Consider the following 24,739-nt stretch of genomic DNA (forward strand, 5'->3'; position numbering starts at 1 on the left):
TCTCCCCCCATGAATGACTTGGAGTGGCAAGGATGCAAAGTCATCACCTGCAGAAGACTTTCCCAGGAATAGCTCCAAGAGCCTCTTTTGTCCACTTACAGAAGCAAGAGTTTGAGGAGACCAAAAACCTTTTTCCTTCTCTGCCAGCTGGTGCAGTAGGGACACAGTGGAGCCAGGTAGGAGTAGGGACTGCTGGGCCCCCAGCACACTGTGGCCAGGGCTGTATGCCCAGCAACAGTCACACCACTAGTGCCAATGCACCACTTCATTTCTTTTCCATAAAAGACTACCCTGAAGCAGTTTGGGGACCATGTTTTTTTGATACAATGAAATGCAGCTTTTCCTCTTAAACAAAGTTCTCCAGAGACTCCAAAAGTGACATCCACCTAGCCCCAGGTACAGAAAGCCCAAGCCAACCAACAAATATTTGCTTGCTTTTACCATGTCCCCAAAAATAGTTGTTGCTCCAGAAAGTACTTTAGGCTTCTTCAGAGCAGCTGGCAGATATGAAAGCTGTCTTTCACATTTCCACAGTACCTCTACTAGGTTGTGCTAGTTTGAAGCAGGCTAGAATATTTTGATGAGAAGAACTAGATCACAGGCTGTGAAAGGAAAACAGTGGTGATGTCTACTCCACTCATAGGCTTGCTGAGATGTATAGGAACAAGAAATAAAAACATGGATAACCACTCTCACTTGGGCTGCTGCTGGGGAACTGGCTGAGCTGCATCTTACTCTCTAACTTCACCTTCCATTTTGGACTAATTCACTTTGCTTCCTAACCCCCCTGTCCAAGCCTCCATTCTTCCTTGGGACTGGGGTAAGGTTGAAAGGAGTAGGGGGAAGGTGAAGGGGTGGTTGGGAGCCCCTCCTGGGGACTCAGGTTTCTGGGAGGGGAGTTGTGTTTCTGTATTACCTTTTACCTTGTCTATTTCTGTCTATAACTGTATATACTGTAAATATCTGCTTGTATATTGTGCTAGCTGTAAATATAAGCTTCATTCATATTTCCAGAGCCAGCTGAGTCTAGTCTGGGTGATTTCTGAAGTGTGTGGGGGGCAGGGAACACCCAAACCACTACATAGGTACTAGCCAGCAGCCCCTAATTTCATAGCAATCCTTTGGCTTCTCCTGCAGTAGGGTGCACATTTGCTTGCAGCCCACAGAAACTGCTGCCAGGCAGGGATCTGTCTCAGCACAGCAATGGGAAGCAGAGACACATTTCTAGGATCACGAAACCCACAGCCCAGTTGTCTTGGGTGTAAGGGTATAGTAAAAGACTAAGCAAGCATGAAAAGGAAATGAGTGGTTAGGTACAGCCCAGACCACAAACAAGACCTTTTAAAGAAAAATAAATGCATCACTGATATCTAGTTTTGCCCCACAGTGACAAAACAGTTTTTCTCTAACATTCTGGGGACAGACATCTCCTCCTCCATCTCCCAGATTCCCTTGGTCCAGGAAATCCCTGGACACAGGCATAGCTCCTTGTCTCTCAGACACAAATGCTAGTCAGAGGGCTAATATCTCAGCTGGCCTAGTAAAAGGCTACACTGAGGACACACCCCTAACTTGCAGCCAGGTTGTCACAGCACTAAATCAGGTAGAAATTGAATCTGAACCTGGCTCACTCATACCCAGGTGGAGGGGAAGAAAAGGGATGTTAGTAGTAATTCATGGGGGTTTTTTTGCTTTTATCTGTGCTTGCTAACAGGAATCCTACTTTAGACCCAAGAAAGGTCCTTGCTGAAACTCCATTTAAAGAAATACCCATTGTAAAATTTTGTGCATGGCTAAATGATGATTTTCTGATATCAAATAGATTTCTTGAAATTTGCAACCACCTCTACAAAAGCTTCTCCTTTGGTACTCATAGCCTCAGCATATGCTCTGCAAGTGTGCAACAGCTTCAGGGTGAGACTAAGTTTTAATGTGCTTCTCCTAGAAGAAGCACATCCAAACACAGACAGAAGGGGATTCTCTATTTGAGTGGCAAGGATCCTGTACTGAGAAGTAAGTGCAAAGAGTCCTGTTTCACCCATGGGCTGGAAATACATGAATTCCAAACAACACAAGGTGAGCCAAAGAGAAAAAGCATCCAGGCAGAGTAAAAAAATTCCAGCTGCATGCTGACCACAATAGAAGCCAAAACAACTGTTCAAAGAGCTGTGCCAGGCATCCAGATGCTGCTGCTGGCATCAGAAGAAGATCTTCCAGACTGATAGCAGCTTGTTCCAGGGACTGCAGCCAAAGTCTGAATGTAAAAAAAGAGTGAAGAAAGTAGAGAGAAGAGACAGCTCACCACCCATGCAATGTCCCTCCTTCTACACAGGCACATGCAAGGAGGTGCATGCTGGTCTCCACTCCCAAGTAACTAGTGATAGAATGAAACAGAATGGCTGCAAGCTGCACCAGGGGAGGTTTAGGCTGTGCATGAGGGAAAAAATGTTCAGTGAAGCAGTTGTCAGGCAATCCAAAGGTTGCCAAGCAAGCCAAAACACAGGAGGCAAGGACTTACCACACAACTGCGTCAAAAGCTCTGTGATTTGTTTCGCATCCCTAAAAATTCAGGCGCAGTTTGACAGCTACTGAACTCTGCACAAATTATCTGCTATAAACTCAAGATCTTACTCCTTAAAGTGCAACAGATTATTCAGATCAGGAGTGGAAAATTAGGGATTGGAAATCGGAACTGTGCACAGCTTTTGCCTTTTTCTTGTAAGGATCAAGTTGCAGCTGTGGTCAAATATATCCCATCCCCAAACCCACAATTAATCCCTCCATCAGATTTGCTCTCAGCATTCCAGATCAGCAGTGAACTTTAAATTTGCTGCTTATTTGGAGTAAGTACAACAAAGGAAGATGTTATTTTACTCCACAGAAAAAAAATTTTGTGGTTGGAGGCACTGGACAAACCAGAGTCAGGGTGGTCAAAGTGGGAAGAGTAGCTGCTCTCTTATGAAGATGTTCATCAACAAATTTAGTCTGACCATTGGCAACTCCACAGGACTGAAAGGTGGTCCTTTATGCCATCAGAGGTTTTTCAAGTTCAAACTGCATCAAGCCAAATAATAGTGTGATTCATGTGGGTTATGCTTGAGAAGTGTCTTACAATAGTCCCCGCTTCTTTTATCTCTCTCCATTTGTGGTCCTTGCCCAGAAATAAAAGAGCTATCTCCATGTTACTGCTGATAAAGCTTTTCATTATATCATCCTGAATTTTCTAATTGACATTATGTACTCAGGAAAGAAACACAGATGGATACATTAAAATGTACTAAATTAAGGAACTGTGAGGAAAGAGGAAACAGGGTTTCTGCAACTGTAAATAATGGAAACAAAATGCAGTCACATCAAAGCAAAGACCAGAGTAGGAAGACAGTCAGCTCATCACAAAATTAAACAAATATGCCAAGAATGAGGTCTACAAGAAGGTGCAGATTTAATCTGAGATTTCAAGTTCATACGGGAGGCAAGGTGACAGGACAAGGTCCATAAAGCTTCTCAGACTCTGGAATGATAGGAGCTGGTTGTCAATATAGGAAATAAAAAGCATCTAACAATATCCTACAGAGCAAACTGGCCATTGGTAGCAGCTTGCTGAAGCAGAGTAAAGCTGTTTGGAGACTCCAAGAGATTAATACCTTTACCTCTGATCTCCAGGCTGCAGCATCTTCTGAGGACCGTGTTCACCATAAATGGATGTGCATTCTGCTTTTTGCTCTCTCACCTTCAAGTTTGGATCCAAAAGGGGATAAAGTCTAAAACTGGGAAAACATCAATCAACTCAATTACCCTTTTCAGTAGGTCTAACGTGGAAGATTAACTGCATCTCAATTTCAATGTAGATCTCAAACGACCATACAGAAAGCTCTAGGGGAGGGTAACTGGGCAATAAATCATCTAATAACTGGATTCAAACATTGAACCCATTTCATAAACCTAGTTCCCAAGCCAAAAAGGAAAAAAAAATGAGTAAAGCAAGGGCAATAAGGAAAGCCAATGCCATATATTGCTTAAATACTACAGACACAGGCTTAGTTATCTGCAAACACACACTGTTCTGTCTAGATGCCTTAACGACTATGTTAAAACAATGATGGTATCTTTACAGGTAACTTAGTGCACTCCACCAAAAATGCCAAACACCACCACAACATTCTACATATATTTTTCTATTGGTTTACCAGGGAAATTTGCTTTTAAACTGAATGAGCCAAACCAAACAGCTGCCCATAATCTCTTCCAGTGTATGAGCAATCTTCTATCATTTGCCAGATTGTGGATTTGTCTTTAAAGAAAAGGGGGGAAAAAAACCAACCAACCAACACCAAAACAAAACACCCCCCAAAAAAAACCACAAAGTCCTGTGCTTGGCTACAAGAAGTCACAATGTTAGCTCTTGCTGTACCATGCTTTATGCTGCATAAATTCCCCTCCCATGGGAAATGCCTGCATCTCATTCAGAGGCCAAAAGACCAGCCTGACATTTCTGTCAGACAGCAATGGCACTGAAATCAGGACGAGCAGGTGATTTTTTTCAGTCTGCAGCATTCCACAATGGCATTGTTTCCTAGCAGCATGTATTTTCCAGCTGCAAGCAATGGTGTTTCAAAGTTTGAACTAAAGCAGTAATAGTTAAGATACTATCTGATCCCGTATAGAACTAAGTCAATCATTCTTTTATTTCTGGAGCCAAGAAAGTTTGAGCAAGATGAACTTGGCCAATCAGCACAAAATGTAATCACTATTTTTCCATCAGTATTGGCTTACATGACTAGACCTGCTTTACCATTTTAGCACTGAAGCATACAACTTTGTCAGAAATGTGACCTTCACTACGAACTCTAATTAGTTTGCTGTGCCAGAAATGTACATTACATGCATGTCCATAAGTGTGCATATTGCACATATAAGCACTGATGCACTTCTGCCTCAGAAAGGCAAAATTCTGGTTTTGCAGAAAGCAGAAAAGGAAAATTCAATGGAGTCGAGCATTTGCTGATGAAGCCCAACTCTCACAAAAAAGCATGCAATGTCCTTCTATCTTCTACAGAGTTCAGCTCCCATCCTGACCTGACAACACGCAGCCTGAACGAGCCCTCGGCCCCGACGTTGTTCTGAGTATTTGCTCTGATTTTGTGCTTGGTTTCCTAATCCTCTTCCCTTGATGACTCATCTTTTCAATATACCATCCCAAGACTGGTTATCAAAGAACACAGGATACCTCTTCTGCCTCAAAGTTAAACCTCTATTCCAGCCAAAGAACAGGATTTTGAGGAGCAAAGGCTCTCAGACTTTCAGATGTTTTTATAATGCCCTTCCTTGCTTTAACTGTGAATATGGTAAGTCAAATGCTTAGTAAACCTTCTTCCAGTCCACAATAACACATTTTCTATTTAGGACGACGTGAGAGTCTAACTCCTCCCTCCTGCTCATCAACACAGATAAAGATTGCATCGCCTCTCCCTAACCAACAAAGATAAAGATTGCCTTTGTTAACTCCCGAGACTCAGACTCGGTGCTTGGCCTAAAGCTCAGGGATGCAAATCAACAGACAACGCCTTGGAAACTCCTAGACCGCAGCCTGGCTGCAATGCCCAGGATGCCTACATCTTATCTCAGCAACCCCGAAGAGAAAAGGCTGATGTGTATCCAGGGCATGGACAGGTACAGCCAGGGAGGGGACAGAGGCCGACCCTGCGAATGCATGAGGATACACAGGACGATTTCCTGGGGAGCTGATGCTGGGCACCCAGCAGAAAACTGTACCAAAGGCAGGTCGAATGCCTGCCAAAGGGTGGCATTCCCACCAGACTACCAAGGGGGGACCACCTGAAGAACCCCTTACGAACCCCACAGCAGATCATCCCTGGGTCACGCACCCGTCTCTTTCTCTCTCCCCCATCTGCGACTGAAGGTAACAGGATCCCAGCTGTTTCCCTTCCCTGCTTCTTCTCTTCTTCTCGGTCGTTCTCTTTATCTCTCTCTGCAGAGAGCACTGAACAGGTTTAGGTAGCAGCCAGCTCCTCTGCCTCACCCTTCAAAGTCTCAGGAAACATTAACCTATAGCACCCGGCAGCACACTCAAATACCTAGACAGATATGCAAGTATATCAGGTAGCAGGAGCAACATGGTTTTGAGATTACAGATTATAGTTTCCATATTTCTCTACTGAACTATCTACATCATTTAGAAACCAAAATAATTTACACACAGAATCCCAGCTGTTGTACTTTGAAAGCCATCTCTAAACCACCATGGTATTATGAGAACAGTTCTTTAAAGACCATTTTTCACCTCTCCTCGTGTTTAAAAGTTGTCATTGGAATTTTTTTAAGGACTAGTCCACTCTTTACAACTCTATTTATTTACAAAACATTTGTGTATATGAAATTATGACATTTGTTAGTTGTCTTGGTGCTGCTTTGTTTTGATGTCGTGCTTTATAATACTATGAGATGACTACGGTCCTGGTTAGAGCTACTGCTGCTGAGAGATGGAGTAGGACTCATGTGCAGTTTCTTTCTGAAGAGCCCTGAAAACTGGACACTTTAATAGATTCAGATTCACAGAAAGAGTTAACCAAGTGCCTCACTCCAAGTGCAAGAAAGTAGGAACTACAGCAAGAGAGACAGCTCAATAAGGACTATTCACCAGGCTAAGCTGAACCTTCCAAGGCACTACTTTTACAGGCAATGGATATTTGTCTCACTCCCACTATTTATGCATTACAATACAGTAATGATTCCAAAAAAGATGGTGGGGGGAATGCTCTGGAAGTGTTACTGCCTTTAAGACACCTGCTAGAGTTTTGACAAGCCCACACAAAACAACATTACTTACACAACACATACTGCTGCTATGGTCTAAAGACTTAAAACGGAATCATCCAACCTCACATCATTACTCAGGAGTTCAAAACCACGAAGGAATGATGTTGTTTATCTGGAGTGAATGTTAACAGAAGTCTTCCACAAAACTAGGCTGTCCAGTGCTTTCTGTAAGTTGTACTGTTTGGCAGGGAGCACAGTCAACTAGGACGGCTGCAAAACATGAGGGACGACCAGGCTGGTCTTGCAAGAGCCATCTCAGGTTCAGATATAACAGCATCAGCCATATTGTCTACATACTGACAATATTCTGGCTCCTCATGGCCATAATAAAGGTAAGCAGACAACTGATTTGATTGCCTTTTAATTCCACTTGCTTATAAAGTTATGTTTCTTCATTCACCATATCCTTGATGTAGGGAATAGATGTCTGTAGAAATTAATTCCACATCTGTAGTATTTACCCTTCTATTTGTCTCCTCAGCACAAACTGAAGATTTCTTCTGCTGTGCCCAATAAAATAACAGCATTAAATGCCTTCTATCAGTATACATCGTGTCTATAAACACAAAATACAATTCCTTTGGGAATGTTTTCTGGTATTTAAGACTTTCTTTTATAGTTGTATTAATTCACAAGTTACCATAGTTTAAATCTGCCACTACTCCAATGTGGTATATTGGCTGCTCTGCACCCCAAGCTACTGCATTTTTCAACCTCTTAAGAGAATAAAACTCCACACATGGAAGAAGAAAACAATTTTATGGACTAAGGGTAAGGAGGATGTTTCAGCCAGCAAAGAGAACGTTAAACAAATTGCTGCCTGACAAAGATATATGTTACCTTTAACTGCAGACCCTACAGCATTCTCATTAGGCATTTATGTGCACTTGGCCAAAAGACTCAGAAACAAGGGAAATAATAATTCAACAAAGTTAGTAAGATTGTCCTTATGAAAGGATGATGTGTCTGGTTTGAAAGGCTTTTTTAACTGCATGAAGAATAGGATTACGCTCTTCTTACACCTTCCTTTCAGATTAATAGATTTTGTTTGTATCTGACTGTATCAAAGGCAAAATAAATAGTCACATCATACAGAAGGCTTTCAAGCTTTTGACAGAAGAGAAATTTATTCAAGTAGACATTCAGGAAATCATCAAATAACTCAAAAGAGACACTACAGATCAGATCATTCCTCCGCAACTACAAGGACTTAGTGTAGTTGCTCCAAACTTTAGCAGCTCCTGTCCTCATCGAGTGAAAAAGCAAGACTGGAAAAGATCATAGAATCATAGAATCAACCAGGTTGGAAGTGACCTCCAAGATCATCCAGGCCAGCCTAGCACCCAGCCCTAGCCAATCAACTAGACCATGGCACTAAGTGCCTCAGCCAGTCTCTTCTTGAAGACCTCCAGGGACAGTGACTCTACCACCTCCCTGGGCAGCCCATTCCAATGCCAATCACTCTCTCTGGGAAGAACTTCCTCCTAACAACCAGCCTAGACCTCCCCTAGCACAACTTGAGACTGCTACAAAACAGCCACTACCATACTCCGACTTCATGTAACTTGGAAGAACATTGTTTCCTGAGCTGCTTTACAGTTGCAAACATATGTTTTTGTTGTGATACTGTGTTCCTCAGGCCTTTTGTAACTCTAAATTACTACAGTATAAATAGAAGGATGGGGAAAGAGAGATTTTAAATTTCAGGAGCAAGTTCTGTGCGCCTCTCTGGGGCTATTTAGCTGGAATAGCCTGAGAGAACTTTATGCCAGCATAAAAAGTTAAACAACTGTTCAGTGCAGTTTTATGTAAGGATAAGTTGACTGGAAATCATGCAGTTATAACCAGTTCCAAGCAAAGTCTGCTGTCCCTCTTCCCGTGAGAGAGATAACACTGAATTGAATCCTAAAAAGATTGTATCACATGAACCATTCCTCAGAGACAGGCAGCCTCAAGAGCAGACACTGAAGACACTGAGTTGAGAAAGAACAGATCTGAGCCATGAGCTTGGAGTTTTTCTGTAGCACTATGCCAATTATGACATCGTGCTTGAACTACAAACAAAAGCTAATAATAGTTTCTGATGTTAATTTACTGAACAGAGATTTTACACATTTTTTGAGTCTTACCAGACTTGAAAAGTCCATAGAGCCAAATCCTTGCCCAGGATAACATGCATAGTCCTCTTCAGCCACACTAAAACTAATTAAGCAAGTAGTGCTGCTAGAAAGAATCAATTGCTCTACATCTGGTTATGTACCCTATAAATATTCACAAGGCCATTGATTACCAACAGCCAAACCCCATTTGTCAATAGGTGGGGGCAAAAAAAGCCACAAATCAATATTTGGCCTTTTAAAACAAACAAGTTCCCATTTCTTCTTTTCAATATAGTGTTTATTATGGTTTAAAAATAAAATCAAATCCTCAAAGAGTTTTCAGAAAATGCTACCAGGATAGTAGGCTGGGAAACCTCTTTGCACTTAAAAAGAAAACCTGAACAGGCCTAACAGTCCCACCAAGGACATCAAAGCTTTCAGCAGGGATTTGTATAAGGTGACTCTTCAACACAAGGAAAAAAAATGTTGAGATAAGGTCAAGCAAGCAAACACTGAAGCCCTAAGACTAATTCTCCCTAACAGGGATTCTTCTGATGTCAATTCATTGCCTTCAGACAACACCTATAGCAAGAGACAGCAGATGTGGTAAATTGCTTGAGTTATTTTACTTCTAAGGAGAAGAGCAGCTATTAAATGTCAACTGACCTCTAGTATTTATAATCATGGGCTCACAGGTTTAGACTGCAGAAACTATTTAGGTAGGTCAAACCTGAGGACCACAGTTACTGTCAGTGTAAGAGATGGTTGGCATCTCAATTATCTGCAAACATTCCCATTGTTGTGCAAGGAAAACTTCTACAAACTCAAGAGTGGCTTAGTGCTTCAGGCTCGGTGATGATAGTTGAAGAGTAAACAGTTTAACAGCCTGCAACTCAGGATAATCACACTCAGCATGAACAAATACACCTTTCTGGAGGTGCTCCCCTAAGGGACAACCCAACAGTGCAATGAACTGAAACAGTCACCTTGGATCAACTAATTTCACTCTATTTTGAATGGATGCTCTTTCTAATTTCCCACTATAGGCAGAGTAAAAAAAAAAACAACGTTGTTTAATATCTGATGGTCAATCCACCCTTTTTACTTTCCTTCAGTTCTAGCCACAGATTCAGCCTTGCTGCTTGTGTATTGAATACTTTAAGCTCTAAAAAACATTTCTAATAAACTTGCTTCCTTTTTGTTTAAGCTTTTCCTCTTCAATGTTTTTATTCCATGAAAGACCACTTCTAGTATTGCAAAATAAAACAAACTCAGCAAGAAAACAGACTCTGGCAGGGTTACCCTTAATCTATTAGATAGTAAAGAAAAAAACAGCACAGTGTCTAGATGCTCTGTTTCTTTTTCCATGTGTTTATAGATCACAGAACCACAGCATTAGACAGGTTGGAAGAGACCTCTAGGATCATCGAGTCCAACCTATCACCTAACCCTTCTCATTAACTAAACCATGGCACTAAATGCCTCATCCATCTTCCTTTTAAACACCTCCAGGGTCTCTGGCATAGCCTCTCTGCACAGCTTACAGTAAGTGAAATCAATATGGGGGGAAACAAAGTATGCTATTGTTGTTTCTCATGAAATAAAACTTTCAAGTTATATGATGTGGTAAGAATACCTGAAGAAAGCTGCTTAATGCCTACCTGAAGTACTGGTGTGTAGAAATGTTCACCAAGCCATGGTGGGTGAGATCGTTCAAACGTTCATCAAGACATGGTGATGAGATCATCGGGTGCGAGTAAATCTGACCCAGCACCACCACTTTCTGCCCTATGGCCCACTACAGGGAACAGGGCCAGGGGCACACAAGACAGAGGCAGGATCTCCTGGACCAGTGACAAAAAGGATTGCCACAAGCAGCTTTGTCTGGAAACCATTCAAAACCCAGACCCCTATAATTCACCACTTAATTGTAATTATTTTGCTGAGCAGGCTGCAAAAGAGCTAATTATCCTCACAAGCTACCTAAAATGCTGAAGCAGGCAAACAGAACTGAAATGTACCCTTAGTAATATGTTTTTGTGATTTTAACTTTTTGAGTGATTTCACTCCATTCCTGTAAATCTGTGTTTTGAGTAAACATGTCTTTTTCATTAAACCCTCTTAGTGATAAAGCTTATTCAGAGTAATATGACACACACCTCCCTTCCAGGGAGTCATCTTTCCAGGGTGAGCCAGCCAGTTCTCTTTGTTTCCCACTGAACAGCTCAAAGCCTTCCTGAAAGCCTCCCAGCAATCTGCCACAGGGGCATAAAGTTTTGGCTAAAGCTTTGCAAAAGCTGCCTGTGCAGCCCGGCCTGAGAAGTATGAAGACAATGGGAGAAAAGCCCAGAACTTGAGCATCAAAAGAAATCAGATTTCCAGGCAGCTTTCCAGAAAAAGAAAATACATATATATATGTATAAACACAATATTATAACCAATATTCATTAGGGTCCTCATGGACACAAGCATGCTGAACACCTAAACTCCAGGTACCACCTGACACACACACGAGTGGTTCAATAGCTGTCCTACCAGGTTGGAGACAAATAGGAGGGGAACATCTTGGTCAGGATACGTGGCCTAAGCACAGCAACTCTTCGTTAAAGTGGATAAGGACTCATCACCACTCCCCAAGCTGTCACAGGAGGGGATCATAGCCTTAGGCAATCGGTTCTTCCTGCACAAGTGCAGCAGCTGAAGCTAGACCATGGGCAGAGAGGTCCATGTGACTAAGAGTAGCAGCAACTGCAGTGGGACTGCACCCTGGGAGCTTACATGCCCCAGTGTCACCAGCTGGAGAGATCTGGATCCAGAGGAAGATACAGTCCAGGCTGAGAATATATATGTGCATACATATGCTGTTTATGTATCTATACAGATACACTATAAAGATGTCTATTTGACTTGCATCTTAAATAGCTTGGGAGAACAGCATGAGGCCATCCATGCCACACACATTTGAATAACTGCCATGTGTGCTCTGTGTTGATGCATGTATGCATCTAACCATACACATGGACATGTATATTTACTGTGCATGTGTGCCTGCTGGGGATACATGCTGGACCAGGAGACACAGAGCTGCAGCAGCCTCACTTTTCTTTGCCTGTTAAATTCTGCAACCTGCACGCTCTCAAAATGCTACCAGACTTTCAGAATGTAGTTTTTAAATCATTGGTCTAGCTTAAAATTTAAAGTGTTGTTGGAAAGCATGGAGCAGTTCTTCCAAAGATTGCATCACCAAGTATCAGCCTTAATCCAAAATGGTTTGGTTTTTTTCTTTGCAGCTCTGCATGATATCCCTGGATCCAGCTGAGGAACCCTAATGACTACAGAAGGCTTTAGATGTCTTCACACAGCAATCTGAAACACAAAAAGGCATTGGCTTACTTTATACTGCTGAAATGCTTACAGCCCTCTTCAGCATCTCAGAAAATGACCATAGAATCATCCTTCTTTCAGTGCTGGAATACTGTAAAAAACAGTTGCACCACCTTGATATCCAAACATTGTTGAAAAGTACCATAGACAGGACAAGGAATCAGACTAATTCCACTTTTTAGAAGTCTATACAGAGGTAACTATGAAAAAAATCATAGTCCTCCCTTAATGAAGAAAATGCTACAGATACACATCTCAGAAAACTTTTTCCTGCTCTCTGAGAAACCTCTTCAGCTGTGGAGAACAATGAGGACATAATATAGGCAAGAAAACACAGATGATTTATTCACTGGCTCAAAGAGACTGGAAAAGTCTAAGAAAAGTCAAAATTAGGAACCAGTCTCCAGTTCCTTCATCCCAAGAGTAAACTGCATTTAGAAATCAGAGGTTCACTGTTAAGTACTAGGTAATGCTTTTTGTTGCAGTATAAAAATAGAAAACTTCAAAAATAGTAAAAACAACAAAGTCTTTGCTGTTAGGAGGTTAGGTTCAGTTTGAAAAAGTACTAAGTTTTGGTTGCCAGTGTTTACCACAGATGAGATAAACTATACCATGGGAGCTGGAGTCAGCTGCAAACACGGAGTTTTGAGTTCGTGTTAGTATCTTGTGGGAATGGAGGTTCTTTGGTGTAGATCCAGCTCCTGAGAGAATATCTAATACAAAGTTCACTGAAGTCTCTACAGATAGCTCTACATCAGCTTCAGAGAACCATGCAATGTGACTTTCCTCTGCAAAGCAAGGACTCCAGGATGTGATGGGATACAGCACACAAGAGCAGTCTCCATCACAAACAAGATCTTGAAGGTAGCAAAGTATATTCTTCTGCAGGCAGAAATGCCAGCTTATGAAAACACAAGGAAACAAGACTAGGCAAGTGTTCCCATATTCTATTCCTGCTGCTGAATTTTGCACTGGCCAGTATATTCAACACTAGCCACAAGTTTCTTCAGGTCCAAAAGTTAAGACTCTTACATGAGAGATAAAGGCTGAATGAAGACATCAAAAATATCACTGATTATCACAGTTAGCTCTTTTACTAACAAGCAGCATAAAGCACTGTAAACAGGTACAGATATTTCCCATTTAAAGCTGTAGATACTTGGGTATTATGAAACAAAGTCTAAGCTATAACATAAAAAATGTAGGGGAAGAAAAGAGTTAGTAAAATAACTGAGATTACTGAAGTTCTAATGACTGAAGATGTACACCTACAACCCAAGTTTACAATCTGCTATCTTCTTGTATCTTGTGGCTGCTACTTCAGGAAACAGAAGTAGCAGCAACAGGACCTTCTTCCTGGGACTATGCTTAGGAAGAAGATTAGACACTTTTCTTCACAGACCCCTTACAGCTAGTCTCATAAAGGTCTTGTCATGTCAGGACAAGGGGTAATGGTTTTAAACAGGCAGAGGGGAGATTCAAGCTAGATCTTAGGAAAGGGTTATTTGCAGTGAGGATGGTGAGACACTGGAACAGGTTGCCCAGGGAGGTTGTGAATACTCCCTCCCTGGAGGTGTTCAAGGCCAGGTTGGATAAGGCCTTGAGCAACCTGCTCTAAAGGGAGGTGTTCCTGCCTGTGGCAGGGGGTTGGAACTGGATGATCTTTGAGGTCCCAACCTAAACCATTCTATGATTCTACAGCCATGTCATATCTCATGGTAAGAGTTGTCTTATGCCCTCTGTTAAAGCCCCACAAAAAATGTGGCTTCATGCCCTACCCAATGGTATCAATCTGCACCATGTGCCATCCAGCCTAGGAGAATGGCAGTGCTTGTACAGCAAGTCCTCACCTCCCTTGGGGAGGTGGAGCAGTACTTCTCAGGGGTGAAGGAGCAAGGAAGACACTGCTGTCGAGCTTAGTTTAGTTCACACTCTATTGTTTTTAACTCTGCCAATCTGAGCACAATCAGATTTTTATTGTATTTCAGTTTGAGACAAGGAACAATTTAATTTGTGCTAAGAAACACATACACAGCATAACGTGGTTACACCATGTTTTAGCAATGTCTCTGCTACAGAGGATTAAAAAACCCCTCTTCTTTTCTACTAAAACAAATGGTGTGCATTCCTGATGAGGTTGGTTCCCAGTATGAACTTTCAGTAGTCTAGCTAAGAAGGTTAAAACCTCCAAAGTAAAGTTCTCTCCATTTATGGCTTGTGTTTGCTTGTTTACATTGCACTCTGCCTTGAAGAGAGACAAAGCTAGTCAGAGTTTCAGTTCTTCAGCATCAGAGCTATGTTATTGTGCATGGCTTTCCAACACTAACAAAAATCACTTGGACCCAAAATAAAACTGAAAAATGAAATTAGTAAAGATACTTTATGTTTGTAGCAGCAACAGAGGAGGTTGCTCTCTTCTCTCAGGTGGCCAGCACCAGAACGAGAGGACACAGCCTCAGGCTGCGCCAGGGGAGATTTAGGCTGGAGGTGAGGAGAAAGTTCTTCACTGAGAGAGTCATTGGACACTGGAATGGGCTGCCCGGGGAGGTGGTGGAGTCGCCGTCCCTGGAGCTGTTCAAGGCAGGATTGGACGTGGCACTTGGTGCCATGGTCTAGCCTTGAGCTCTGTGGTAAAGGGTTGGACTTGATGATCTGTGAGGTCTCTTCCAACCTTGGTGATACTGTGTAACATCACTCTTCATAGTGGCTTAAACACAAACACTCTGTTTCACATTTTGAAAAATTAAATTGAAAGCCAATCTGCATAATTCTGTCTCCCTAAGAAAACAGGGATTTGCCATATGAAATGGCACAAATAAGTATTAAACACAAATTGCATCTATTGTACTTATCTGGTTAGTTTTAATTCTAAAAATGTGAAGTGTAACTGCTTGAGGGCAAAGTCACTTTTCTGACTGTTGAAAGAACAGCTGTGTATGGGGTTCCCTGGGCTGTATAAGCAGTGGCACAGGATGGGGGCACACTGGGAACACACACACATGCAATAGGTCATTCTGCTGGATGCTATCATGTGTCCTGTCACGGGACAATGTTGGGTGCTACTAGTTGAGCCTGTTCTAGATTAATGTTAATCAGAAACGCAGCAGTGAGGGGGGAGGGAGGGGAAATCCTATCTCTTTCCTAAAGGCTATGAATAAATCCCCAAATTCTGTGTTCTCCTCATGGGAAAGTTCATGAGAAGGCCTCAAACGTGCCTCATGTCTTTATACTACAGGAAATCCAGTTAGATACAAATGCTGACACTCTTGTGTGCTTTATCCAAGATGTTTCAGGTCATGAAACAGACATCACTAAGCCAAATACTGCACTCATTTTTGCAGAACAAACCACAGCAATACTTCTAAACCACAGCTAATCCTATCCAAATGGGAATGTAATCTGTTTGAATAAATAAGAAGTAAAAAAAGAAGAGCAAAGCCAAAGAATAATGAGTGTTTCTCAGGGCTGTGTGTCACAGCTAGCTGAGTATCTAAAATTAAGGTTGCATCATTTATACATTATACACTGAAGAAGACAAACTGTGCCCTGTAAAGGCAATGTGGACAAATGTCTTGGGATGAAAGCCTCCATGGGTGATTTTCTGCTTGCTTGAGAGTGCTCTTTGAAGTTACTGCACATTCATTCTTTCTGTAGTGGTATTCACACCATGCACCCATTTGCAATGGGAATTTTTCATGCTCTTCTGCAGCACTGAGTGTTAGCCACAGACAGAGCCAGAATGACCACTGGCATGGCATGCAATCTGCCCAGTGAGTTGCTTCTTGAGCAGCATGCATTAACTTCTAGTCATGTCCAAATACCAGGCCATTGATGAAGATGTTGAACAAGACAGGACCCACTGTTGACACCTGGGGAACACCACTTAGCCATAGGCCTCCTACTGGATCCTGCACCATCGATCACAACCCTCCAAGCTACATCACACAGCTAGCTCTCAACCCACCTCACTGTCCACTCACACTTTATAAGCTTACCTATGAGGATATTATGTAAGACACTGTCAAAAACCTTGTCAAAGTCAAGTCAGACAAAAACTTACCACTGCATAACTTAAAGAAAACGTATTTGGTATAATAAGATTAAAAAGCACAGTGGACACTAAATGCCTTCCCAACACTGAGGTATTTGGATGTGTCCTGCTCTGCAATGCCAGCTGTACTTAATGTAATGTCCAAGGACTCTGGCCTGTCCTGGTTGCTGTCATCTCCCCATCATTGGAGATTAGCACCTGCCATGGCATGGCAGCTGCTCTCAGGAGTATTCTGGCACCTTACAGACAGAAATAGCAGTGTTAAGAGAGCACAGTCCTGGAAAATAACCTGGAAGATTGAACCTTAACAAAGCATATGTCCCAGAAGTGGCTCTGCTGGCTGGAGCAGTGCTGTGCTGATCACAGCAGGCCATAAGCATCTGAGATAGGGACTTCTACATTCTGGCAAGCTGCAGAGACAACATGATCACAAGTGAACAAAAACAAACCATTTCATTGTTAGATATCTCAAAGCATCCTGGGTTTACAAAGAAGCTGCACCCCACATAGAGACATTCACCACACCTGCTCTGAGCACCTATCTCTTGAAAGACATTAAGAGACCACAGACCTGGCAGATTCCTTTCATCTGTGTAGTTTTTAAATAAACAACCTTTTGATATGTATGAAAGGCAGAATCACAGAATGGTAAGGGCTGGAAGGGACTTCTGGAGATCCAACCCCCTTGCTATCACAGGTACACCTAGATCTGGTTCCACAGTCCAAGTGGGTTTTTAAAATCTCCAGAGAAGGTGATTCTACAACCTCTATGGGCAGCCTGTTCCACTGTACCATCCTTTTCAAAGTAAAGTCCTCCTTCAGTTCAAGTGAAACCTTCTGTGTTCTCATTTATACCTGTTGTCCCTTGTCCTATCACCAGCCACCACTGAGAACAGTCCAGCCCCATCCTCATGAACTTTATAGGATTTATAAGATCCTCTCTCAGTCGTCTCTCTTCCAGGCTGAAAGCCCCCAGGTGTTCATAACAGAGCCCCTCCTAACAGAGATGCTTCTAATCATCCTTGTGTCCCTCAACTGTACTCTACCCAGCAGCTTCCTGCCTCTTTTGAACTGGGGAGCCCAAACTAGACAATACTCCAGGTGCAGCTTCGCCAGGGAAGAGTAGAGAGGCAGGAGAACCTCCTTCAATCTGCCTGCCATACTCTTCTTAATCCACCCCATAAAACCCCTGGTCTTCTCAGACAAAAGAGCACATTTCTGGCTCATGGTGAACTTGTCTACCAGCACTCCCAGGTCCTTTTCTGCAGAGCTGCTTTCCAGCCAGTCAATCCCAGATCTGTATTGATGCATTGGATTACTCCCCACCAGATGCAGGACTACACTTGCCCTTGCTGAACTTCATAAGGTTCATCTCTGCCCAGCTCTTGCTGAATGGCAGCAGCCTTCTAATGTGTTAGCCACCCCTCCCAGTTTTGTAGCACCAGCAAACTGGATGACAGTGCACTCTGTTCCTTTATCCAGGTCACTGATGAAGATGTTGAACCAGACTGGACCCAGTACTGACACCACTTAGCCACAGACCTCCAACTAGATCCTGCACCATTGCTCACAACCCTCTGAGCTATGTCATGTCATTCAGCCAGCTCTCAATCCACCTCACTGTCCACTCATCTAACTCACAATTCCTAAGCTTACCTATGAGGATATTACAGGAGACAGTGTCAAAAGCCTTGACAAAGTCAAGGTAGGCAACATCCACTGCTCTCCCCTCACCTACTCAGCTGGTTGCTCTATCAATGGCCATTACTAATACATTCTATAATAAATCACCCTGGAGACATCCAAAATTTACCTCCCTATGCCTTGCCACATGGCCTCACTTTCCATACAAGGGTCTTTCCAGAGGCTGGACAGGATCCTAATCCTGTCTCTCCAGTCTTCTATTCCATTTTTTAATGATTTCTATTTCTCCTTCCCTGTGAGTACTCATATCATCCCAGAATAAAATTTAAGTGAAAACACATGCCATTTTATCCATTTTCCTTTCTCTCACAAGGATTGAAATAGCCTGCAGTATTATCAGAATCAATTGTCCACAGTTTGGCAAAATTCATGCACTGGCAAGTCCTGAAGTTGTCTCAGTGTTAGAATCTGGAAAACAATCTTTAGCCTGGCACATTTGGAAGACAGCTCCTTCTGAAATCAGGCATTTTTATCTAAGCTTACATTCTACCAGAACTGGTAATGTGTGTCTGTGTCTTACTCCCTCATTTACAAAATTTAGTTCTGCTCTTTGGAGATGTTGACCTTGTGTAACTTCACTCAAAACTCTCATAAATAATATTTCAAGGCTAAGAGAATAACTCATTAATTAGATAACTCTGTGAAAAGAATAGGGCCTCTATTTTTGCTTAGCAGCAATAAAGATACTGAGAGATAATATTCAGATGTCCATGCCACTGCAATCTGCATAGGATTTCAAACATGCCTGTAACCAAAACCTTTTTAAAGTACAGCCTGGGTTAAATAAATAAAGATCAATCATGACTGCAGCAAGCAGCAGTGCTCAGCTGAGTTCAATCACTGCGTATCCAAAGGTCTTGCTGGATGAATATTCAAACAATGCATTCAGCCTCATGACCTTGGACTCTGCTAAAGAAAATTCCAGGAGATCTCAGAGGTCTGGGTCTCCATGACCTCGCTGGGAAGGGAATGAAGAGATTAATGACCTGAAAGCATAACACAACAATCTGGAAGAAAATATAAACCACACTGAACAAGAGTTGTGGAAAAGGTAAATAACTACAAACAACACTACAGCAACTTTGACAGATATCAAAACCACAGCAGGAGCAGGAGAGGAGGGGAAAGATAGAATATGAAATCATGGTATCAAATGACAACACATACTATGCCAAAGAAAAACTGTCAAAAAAGGATCTAAACTTGGAGTGCACACTGTGAAATTGTGCTGCTGCAGCCAAACAGGGGACCAAACTACATGAGAAAATAAGCCAAGGGTTGACAATACTCCCTGCTCAGAAGGGATGTAATGTTTACCATGTTCAAGTACACTCATTATCTATAAGCTTGAAATACTAAAAAGAGTGCTCTTTCCTTTGTAGCCAAATGCACAGGTTGTGCAAAGATCTCACTTAAAACAAAGAAAACCTTTCTTTTCACTGTGATGGCTTGAAAGTTACCCATCCCTCTCATTCTTATGAAATCACCCAGACTTAAACTCAGATGGATGCAAGTTAAGGAATGCAGCTTAGCACAATATACAAGCAGATATTTACAATATTTACAGCAATATACAAGGTAAAGGTAATACAGGAACACAGCAGCCCTCCCAGAAATTTAAGTCCCCAGGAGGGGCTCCCAACCACCCTTCCACTTTCTTTCCATTCCTCTACCTTATCCCAGAGTTTGTCTTACATGCAAGTTGAGGTTGGAGGATTGGCAAGGGGAGTTAGAAAGCAGAAGGATTAGTTACACAGAAGCAGCCCAGGGAGTAAAAGCACAGGCACCAACTGCGACAGAGATGCACACACTGACCCTGTCTTATCTATGTTTTTGTTCTTGTTTTTATATATGAGTGAAGAAGGCATCACCATTGTTTCCTTTCCACAGTCTATAATCTAATTTTTCCTCATTAAAATATTCCAATTTGCCTCAAATTAGAACATTTGCATTTCATATCCACACTTAACTTGGCTCTAGACAGTTCAAAAGCAGCTGCAGCCTCTTGCTAAATTAGTATGAGAATAATGAGTTCATTGATTTGTATCCCCCAGAGTACACAGGCTGTGGTCTCATGGGATACTAGGAATTTCATCTATACTACCTGCTTAGCCTGCACAGTACTAAGTCAAGAACTCTGAGAAGATACCCCAAAACACTTCTCTTTGCAGTCCCTGCTAGCCCACAGGGCCTATTTCACAAATGCTCTATGTGCAGACCAGTGAGCCACAGCTACAGAAATGCTTCTTAACTCCCAGCACCCAGAAACATGGTTCCTTCACTTGATTTTTGGAAAGAGAGCAATGACCTCCTCAGCCCCTCACTCCAATGCCAGCTAAGTCAGAACAGTTTAGGGGGAACAGACAACTCTGAGCATGAGGCTCACTTGGTCTGCACCCAGGGGTTCTGAACAATAGAGGCGACTGACGTTACGGATAACTAAGTGTTCTAGACATTTCATTTTTAAATAGATCTATTTAGACAAGCAACTCATCTACAGACAGAGTATGGCATCCTTATTACCCCCAAAAATATCTCAAAAGAATGAACCATACACTTCTGAACTATGAAAATCTTAAGTTCTCTCATTGTATTAAAGGAACTGATATTAAATTCAAACAGTATGCATCTGCTGATGAAGTTTACATGGAAGTTAAAACAGAGAAGAGAACAAACTGCTTAAGAATCTGTAGAGTGCATCAAAGTGATAAACCAGCAAAGCAGTTTGCTCAATCACAAACTATTTTGCTGATGATAAAGTTCATTTTATTCAGTTCAGCCCTGTTCAAGAACCAGTTAAAGGCTGAATCATAGAATCAACCAGGTTGGAAGAGACCTCCAAGATCATCCAGTCCAACCTAGCACCCAGCCCTAACCAATCAACTAGACCAATAACTGATTGGAAGAAAGAACTCTTTTCCCCCTCCAAATCTGTAAAAACTTGGCACAAGAGGCTGATGCAGCTTTGAAATCTGAAAGAAACAAAAATCAAGACCAGTCCATCCAGACATCTAAGAAGTCCTACCTAACAGATACCCTTCAGGATTTCTAACAAGTTAATAATTCTCTTAGCTATAGAGGCAAAGCAGAGTTTGCTTTCTCAGACTCCCAGTGTACCCGATGTAGGTAAAACACGCACCACTGCATAGTGCAGCTTGATTTAATGCAAAAGCAATTCCATTCACATGATCCAACCTGGCTCCAGAACGTGAACCCAAGCTCAACAAGTGCGAATGATCAACTGACTTGCTTGAAAATACACACCCCTGATTCAAATTAAAATGATGATGTTAATATATACACAGTGTTGTTTAACTGATAGTCTGATAATTCCCTTACTTTCAACTGCAAAACATGGCTCTACATACTTCCAGTGCTTCTCATATGGAATACAGTCTACTGTAATACATCTAATTCAGTAGTACTTAAGCAACCTTATAACACTGATTTTTTGCCTCATGAACTGAAATCCACAAAAGTATCCCCAGGAGTAAAATATGACACAAACTGCATGCATTACTCACCATTTATGCAGCATACATATGCAATTTGTTAGTCTGAATAGCAAAAGAAGTACTAAATTAAGGACATTGACACTCAACATGTGAAACAGCTTGAGCACAAGCCCTACGAGGAGAGGCTTAGGGAGCTGGGGTTGTTTAGCCTGGAGAAGAGGAGGCTCAGGGGTGACCTTATTGCTGTCTACAACTACCTGAGGGGTGGTTGTGGCCAGGAGGAGGTTGCTCTCTTCTCTCAGGTGGCCAGCTCCAGAACAAGAGGACACAGCCTCAGGCTGCGCCAGGGGAAATTTCGGCTCGAGGTGAGGAGAAAGTTCTTCACTGAGAGAGTCATTAGGCACTGGAATGGGCTGCCTGGGGAGGTGGTGGAGTCGTCGTCCCTGGGGCAGTTCAAGGCAAGGTTGGATGTGGCACTTGGTGCCATGGTCTAGCCTTGGGCACTGTGGTAAAGGGTTGGACTTGATGATCTGTGAGGTCTCTTCCAACCTTGGTGATACTGTGATACTGTGATACTGTGAAACTAATCTTGCAAAGAAAATAACTATAAAACACAACACATAAAGGTTTTTAATCAAATCCCTCACTTACTAATTCAGCAGATATTTAAAACTGGAGATTAAAATCACTTCAGCTAAACAGCCCAAACTGTAAACCCAAACATGATTTAAAGGTTTACTAATGAAAAATATAACCAAAGATCTAGAGAAGGAGCAGATATGGGGTTATAACTTGGGTACAGACAGCATAAATACCCATAGCACACATCTGCAACTACATTTATTTCAGCAGTGTGAAGAGACAAAGTTTGGATGTTTACCTACTCACAACAGACAAAAAAGTTTGGTGAGAGCCTTTTGCTGAGGACTCCCACATCACTTCAGATTAGCTACATTTTCTCTGGGATTCTGTTCATTACTCCTGAAGGCTGTTTACAACCCAGAGTTATTTTATCCTAACCAAAGTAAACACACTTTTAAGATTTGTGGGTGAATGCATTTTCACACAAATAGCTGAGCCCCAATTCAACCGAGTTCTGAAAGCCAAGGGGAAACCTCACAGAAACCAAGAGCAGGAAATAAGAGAGGACACCTCACCTACTACATTAGCCAACAAAGCATGAAGCACTTTGAATCATCTTAATGCAGCAGGCCCAAATAATTCAAAGCACAGAGGAAACTCTGAATGGAGACTGAAATTTTTCAGATTACAACTGAGAGAGCTCTGGCTTTATGAATGACTGCATTTACATAGATTGTGCTGAAGTGGGTGGAATTTCAGTAACTCCATTTGCAGCTCACCATTAACAAAGCCATACTAAACAACAACAAAAAGTAACTGCAATACTTCACAGTTCCACACATACATCCCTTCCCATGGCAGATGGGTTGGAACTTGAGAACTCAAACCATTGTATGATGTGTGTCTTGGTTCTAGTTTAAATTTCCCAGAGACTCAAATATAGGTAGTAGAACCAATAACAATTTTATAGGATGCCTTTCCCTCTCCCCCACCACCACCCCCTTTTACTTAAAGAAAGGGAATTAGACATAGAGAAGAAAAGGTAAAGCACACCTAAATAAATAGTCTGCCTTCGATTTGAAAGTTAAAATGAAAACTTTAACAATAAATAAAAGGTATTTGAGGTAGGGGAGTCACAAAAGGTAAAGGGAAAGGAAAACAAGATACGAAATATATATGTACATACAACCAGACTGATGGCAATGGTTTTGTCCACCGTGTGGATTATGGCCACGTGGTAAAACGAAGAGCAGCAGGAACAGGAAGATGATGCTGTCAGGCAGGGAGGCAGGGCGAGAGAGAGCAAACCAGGATGTTCTTCTGTTTCTACAGGGGACTAAACAGGAACTCAGAGTGGGCTAAATACTACACCTGGAGAAAGGGTCAGACCCACCCCTGGGAAGGAGTCAGGAGGACCCTGGGGTCAGGGTCAAGAACACTCCCCGTGGAGTATTAACCCTTTACAATGTGATATATAAATGTTACAAACTAACTCCTACTTTTTGAGCATGCCCTGAATTCTGACCCAAGTAGACCAGCCTAAATTTAAAAAAAAAAAGGAAAATAAAAAGAAAAAAAAAGCATCCTTCTCTTTCAGCCCTAGCATTTTGGAAGCTGTTAGATGCCACCTAGCAAGAACACAAAACTTGCAAACATTAAGTACTCAAATCTGGTCCTTTCTGATAATAAAGTTGCTTATTGTGCTGGTTTGAGGCTCACCGGAATATTTTACTGAGAGAAATTAAATCCTTAGCTGTGAGAAGAAAAGGGAAAAATACAACAGTACCCTATATCACCCATTCTTCTGCTGAGAAATGCAACTAGTCAAAATATACATAAGGCATTCACTTCTCACACACTTCTGTTAGCTCTCACTTCTGGCTGTTCCTTCTTTCTGGTGATCTGTGTCTTTGCCTTAACTCTAGTCCAACCCAACCCTTTTTCCTCTGTCTCCTTGTCTTTTTGACATCTCACCTCAGATCTCCAGATCCATCATGTGAGATATACAGGGATTGATCTGGTTATTTATGAAGAGAGGGAAATAGGGAGGGGGTAGAGGTTTGAGTCAGGAGTCTCCTGGCGACTCTCATTGTTTCTGGGAGGGGTATTGTGTTTCTGTATCACTTTTAACATGTATATAACTGCATATATTTGTGTATATATATGCTTGTAAATTGTTCTAAGATGTAAATATAGCTTCAGTCCTTAACTGTCAGCTGGTTGGGTCTAGTCTGGGTGATTTTCTTAAGTGTAGGGGGGCAGGTAACTCCCAAACCATCACACTTATATAACTGACTCTAAACTCAAGCAGGAAGCAGTCATTAATTATGAAGTCATACAGAACTTCTCTAGCATGATGCTCTACACACTTTTTTCCTGCAACTCTAAAAATATTCATATTGTTGCTGGAACAAGCAGTAAATGCACAATCACACACAGAAAAAGAAAAGCATCTGTGAAAGTCATATAATAAAACCAGTTACATGGTGCTTTCTTGCTAATACACAGAAGAACCCTAAGGATTTAAGACAGATAATTTAAATCTTCAGCTAAACCAGCTCCTTGGAATACTTCTTCACTGACAGGAGTGTTTTAGTGCCCTCAAGTCAAGCTGGTTCTTGTCCCTG

At 41.9% G+C, this 24,739-nt stretch overlaps 1 long non-coding RNA gene across 1 annotated transcript; it reads right to left on the bottom strand.

Annotated features, from left to right (window-relative positions):
- Positions 1-1,781: 1,781 nt before the first annotated feature.
- LOC135175230 (uncharacterized) lies at positions 1,782-23,433 on the bottom strand. Its single transcript, XR_010302298.1, has 3 exons — positions 23,299-23,433; positions 3,651-3,767; positions 1,782-2,254 (listed from the first exon to the last, which is right to left on the bottom strand). It is a non-coding gene; the product is annotated as an uncharacterized LOC135175230 (long non-coding RNA).
- Positions 23,434-24,739: the final 1,306 nt, after the last annotated feature.

Source organism: Pogoniulus pusillus, chromosome 5, assembly GCF_015220805.1.
Source record: "Pogoniulus pusillus isolate bPogPus1 chromosome 5, bPogPus1.pri, whole genome shotgun sequence".
NCBI classification, from domain to species: Eukaryota; Metazoa; Chordata; class Aves; order Piciformes; family Lybiidae; genus Pogoniulus; species Pogoniulus pusillus.